This window comes from Scardinius erythrophthalmus, assembly GCF_964197995.2.
Source record: "Scardinius erythrophthalmus genome assembly, chromosome: 5".
In the NCBI taxonomy this organism is placed as follows: domain Eukaryota; kingdom Metazoa; phylum Chordata; class Actinopteri; order Cypriniformes; family Leuciscidae; genus Scardinius; species Scardinius erythrophthalmus.
Genome location: NC_138225.1, coordinates 8,133,653 through 8,139,241, shown reverse-complemented (window position 1 = coordinate 8,139,241; position 5,589 = coordinate 8,133,653).

Genomic DNA, 5,589 nt, shown 5'->3' with positions numbered 1-5,589 from the left:
CCTACTAATGTGTGCTTATACAGTTTAGACCATTTTTAATAATTGGCTTTTTTATCATTTGGATTTTTAAATTGTGTCTTTTAAATGTAAATAAACATTTCAAGAAAACAGCTCTAGGTTTTCACATTGGAATATATTTTTCTTTCACAAACAAGCATATTAAACAGTTGGTTAGACGCTACAGGTGAATAGAGTGATAAGTGGTTAAGATTCTTCTTCTCATTTACATGTTTTTAAATAGTCGGTAAACAAAATACTTTTTTCAGAAGCAGAAATTATGATGTTGCTCCAAAACTATGTTAATTTAAGAAAATACACTGTTGTTGTCCATGCTTTTTGTAATAAATCAAGAAGTAAACATTTTTTAAATGTTTTTTTTTACACTTATTTTAAAAACTTTAGTGGAAGGTGAGAAAAAACATGTGTGATAAAGTGAATAAGAAGACTCATTTTAAGTGCAGTCTTGCATCATTAATTCGATCTGGCCACTTTATTAAGTTAAACCGTTTAACTGCTCGTTAATGCAAATATCTAATCAGCCAATCACATGGCAGCAATTCAATGCGCTTAGGCATGCAGCCATGGTTAAGATGATTTGCTGACGTTCAAACTGAGTATCACAAAGGGGAAGAAGGGGGATTTAAGGGACTTTGAACGTGGCATGGTTGATGGTGCCAGATGGGCTGGTTTGAGTATTTACTGGGATTTTCACGCACAACCATGTCTAGGGTTTACAGAGAATGATCTGAAAAAGAGGAAATATCCAGTGAGCCGCAGTTCTGTGGGCGAAAGTGCCTCGTTGATGCCAGATGTCAGAGGAAAATGACCAGACTGGCTTGAGCTGATAAAAAGGCAACAGTCTCGTTTACTGCTGCAACTGCAACATTCAGATGTAAGGGTCAGAATTTGGTGTAAACAACATAAAAGCAGGTATTCATCCTGTCTTGTATCAACGGTTCAGGCTGCTGGTGGTGTAATGGTGTGTGGGATATTTTCTCTGCATACTTTTGGCCTCTTAGTACCAATTGAGCATTGTTTAAACACTGCAGCCTAAGTATTGTTGCTGATCAAGTCCATCCCTTTATGACCAAAGTGAACCCATCTTCTGATGGCTACTTCCAGCAGGATAATGCGGCGCGTCACAAAGCTCAAATCATCTCAAACTGGTGTCTTCAATGGCCTCCACAGTCACCAGACCTCAATCCAATAGAGCACCTCTGGGATGTGGTGAACTGCGAGATTCACATCATGGATGTGCAGCTGATAAATCTGCAGCAACTGGGTGATGCTATCATGACAATATGAACCATAATCTCTGAGGAATGTTTCCAGAGCCTTGGATTTATGCCATGAGGAATTAAGGCAGTTCTGAAGGCAAAAGGGGGTCAAACCCAGTGTTAGCAAGGTGTAGCTAATAAAGTGGCCGTGAGTGAATATGATAATCTTTTTGTGATTTTTAATAATATCAGTGTTATCGAGGATGTTGAAGACGAAAATTAGCCTGAAATATATTTTAAAAAATTCTTGAAATATTTAGTTTGGCATGCTTTTGCCTGTAGTATCACACACGATGAGTTTTTGACGCTTTGGTGCACTTCACTATTCTTCAGATATTCAGAGCACGTATATCCTCTAGAGCCACATATATCAAAATTCCCATCACAGGAAATTATTAGATAGTATCCTGTGGTAAATAGTTTGCTTTGGCTTTGCTTCGCTTGAGCTTAGGCTGTGGCAGACCGAAGTGTATTTCCCAACGGAGGAATGATCAAAGCAGACTCCTTTAGGATGCAGTTTAAAGAGTTAGCATGGGATTTTATAATTGATGGATATTATGCATAAGACTAGATATTGGAATATCACTTTTGCACATTTTTACTTCAGTTCTGCTGGCTAAAAATCAACCAGCAATTTGCAAAAGTAATGTGATATTTTCTAGTGAAACGGTATTCAGCTGGAAATAATAATGAGTGGACATCAGTTTATTTTGACCATTTCTTGTGACCAAATGTCTTTTTTTTTACATTAAAAGTCCCAATTATATTATGTAGGCTACATTCTTCAATAATTCACTATTTGTTTTCTACAAAAGAAAGAGGAACAACATGAGGTTGGTGGGTTTGGAACAACATGAGGGTAAATGATGACAGAATTTTCTATTTTAGGTGATCTCCCTTTAAAATGTAAAAAAAAAAAAAAAAGAATTGTACGATATGACCTTTTAAGCCATTATATTAGTGCATACGTGTAGCAGTGCAGGGATCGCACCTCATTTCTTGATGTCAGATTGAGGTGAATTAATCTCGCCCCTGGCAGAACGGTCAAACGGGGAAAATCCGAGAAAAATCCACAGGACGAAGAACAAAGCTTCAGACAGCGAGAAAGGAGGAGAGGGTCAGAGAGATAGAAACTACAATACAAATGTGGACAATGTGATAGAGAAAGACGTGGTGGGGGAAAGGGAGAGAAACAGAGTGAGCGATAAAGAAGTTCTTCTGCTGCGGCAGCGTGTGAAGGCTTACACTGCTTGTGGTGGAGAATGTTAATGGAACAGCAGCACCGTTGCAGGGATTTTCCACTCAAGCCCTGGGAGAGCTGCCTGACAGGAGAACTAACAAACAACAAACACACACACCCGCAGAAATCACACTCAAATTACTAACAGGGGAGCTCCTCGTAAACGGCACACAGAGAGACACGCATTTTGCGAAATATGCGAATGAAAACAAAACGAGCCAATATGCTCACTCAGAAGATAACAGTTCGGTTTAAACACCCTCAAGGTGAATTCAACGTTGATATTCAAGTCGTTGATTGACAGGAATATTGTGTAGAACAGAAACCCAGAAGGATCATTTATTTAGGCCTACAGATTAAATTACACTTGCCATTCAAAGGCCTTTTATCCCATGAAATGACAGGTATTATAAGTGATGAAACATTCATTGCATCCTACTAAAATGTGCGTGCATGGAAGATCGCTGTATTTGTGTTTGCAAATGGATTGCTATTGGCCTAATAAATAAATAAACCACGCATTCCCATCGTGTCAAAATATTTGAAGGCGGAAAATTGAAATGAATAGGATCCTTCAATGTGACAGACACTGTGGCACAATTTTACGGATAAAATAAAATAAACATCAGGTCGGTGCAGTTTCTGGCCATTAAACATTAGGTAAAGATGAAATCTGCAGGAGGAACACTCACAGAATCCTAATTTGAGAACAGCGTGAGATCTGCTGGAGCATCACGTATCCGGTGGGCCTCGCTGATATGGATTTGCTGAACTATTTGCGTTCATAAATGTTATATGCAAATGAACACTGTTAGTTTGGGATATCACGTTTTTAATATGGATGTTAACTGGAAGGCTTTCTAGGCGACCTGTGAAAGGCAGAATGTGATTGGAGTGATTGATGCGTGGCAGGTTTCTGGTGTCGAGACTAGAGGCCAAGCCGTGGTCACACTTCACATTCACTCTCACTCATTCATTTTCATTTCAAACGCATGTTGACACGGGGAACCGGAAGTCTGTAATGCTTTGAAGTGTTGCAGTCCGAAGTAATTTTGCATGCTCAAAGCCTTGTGTGATCACAGCTTAAGCCCAGTGTAACAGGAAACTTAAGATACTCTTCTTTTCCTTTTTACAAAAGTAAAAAAAAAAAGAAAAAAAAAGGAAATCTCTTATGCTCACCAAGACTGCATTTATTTGGAAATTGAATGTAATAATATCATTTTAATATTATAAAATATTATTGCAATTTAAAATAACTTAAATTTTCAACATATTTTTATACCATTATAACCTTTTGTAACATTATAAAAGTCTATAGTGTCACATTTAATCAATAATGTGTGTACATGGTTTTATAAGCAATTTTAAATATACTTTGAAGATCTAATGCTTATAATATCAACTGCAGTAAATTGTAGCAAGATAGAATTTGTTGGCATCAGATGGCATCAATATAAAGTTTTGTCCATTTCACATTTAGCAATGTTCTCAGTAAAAGAAAAAGAAAATGACAGAGAATGATTAATAAATTATAGTTGGTGGATTTCTGTCAATGTCTGGAAAGAAATGAAATAAGTCAGAAATAAAACGAGAAGTGATTTCCTCAGAGACTTTAATATTTTACAAGACATTCGGAAGGTTAATGGAGGTCTCTCTCGTGTTTTGCAAATTCTGCTCAAACTGTCCATACGCCCTTGAGAGATGCTAGGGTGCAGTTCAGTTCTTCAGTAAGTCATGAGATTCTTCAGTGAGATCTGAAGCGATTCTTCACCCTCTCCAGAACCACTCAGTTCTGACAAGAGGTGGGCGATTTACCAGTAGACACTACTAACCGGTAAAATTTGTCAGTAGGTATAGACTACCGTCTGTATTGCGGTTACACTTGCATGACGTTGCTGTGCTGCGCCGTCCCGAAAGCTTCATTTGAATGCGTTTTTAAGCATTGAGCACAGTAAGCACTAAACAGAAAAAGACAGCATTTTGCTATATGCACGCGCTATCTGAGAGATGGTTTCTGAGCACTGTCTGAGAGACGCGCAAAGCCCCTGCTCATAAAGCTTGAGAACTTGAACCGAGTTCTTTTTTGGGCTTGAACATTAAAAACACATAAAATGACCGTCTTTGCGAGTAAATATGTCTTAAGTGAACGTAAACAGTTGAGAAAGAAAACGCACGATATTGGATACATGCATTTGGTCTTAAAGTGACAGCAGCCTAATATAGGCTACCTCCTGTTGTCTGTCATTAATGTTAATCAAACAACAAAAGGGAAAATCTCTCACTGCTCTTGACTGAATTTTGTAACTTTAATAAGAATATGTGTATATTTAATTTACACAGTGATGACTATGAAGTGTTTTTTTTATACATTTGATTACTTGATACAATATATGTAAATTATTTCGTATTTCTAGTGCTTGAAGTTTTTCAGGTAGGTCCATTTCATTTGTGTCCTTGTTCTACTGTAGTTTGTTTTGCTAGATGCTTGTTTCATTGTATTTTCTTTATCACTGTTTACTTGTCTTTAGTACAAGTTTGTTATAGCAAAAATAACTATATCGTTATCGTGAAATAAAATGACTCATATCGTGATATACGATTTTGGTCATGTCGCCCTCCCCTAGTTCTGACTGTCCCAAACAATGTTCTCAGAAGCCCTGGACCACATTAAAGGTGACAGTGGCTAAATTGTTTCGGTGCTACATCAGTGCAGGCTGTCAAAGTGATTTGCTGGGTGGATTTTGCAGGGTTGACTTCAGAAATATTGCTATTCAAATCACATTTTCCTGAATCCCCACTGCAATGTGGCTATGACTTGTGCTTTAAATGTAATTGAATTCAGAACTTTTATAGAAGTGGTTCCTTGTGGGCACAACTGATGTGATTGTAAACTTTTTGGAAGGAGACTGATACTGCATATGAGACATTCAAATCATGGTTGTGTTCTTCAAAAGAGGCTGAGCATGCATTGGCGGTTCATGGTGTGATCCAGATGGTGAATGGCTTTAGTGAAACATAATGAACACTATGGCTTTAAAGCCAATGACAGGCGTAGTGCTGTAGTGACAATTT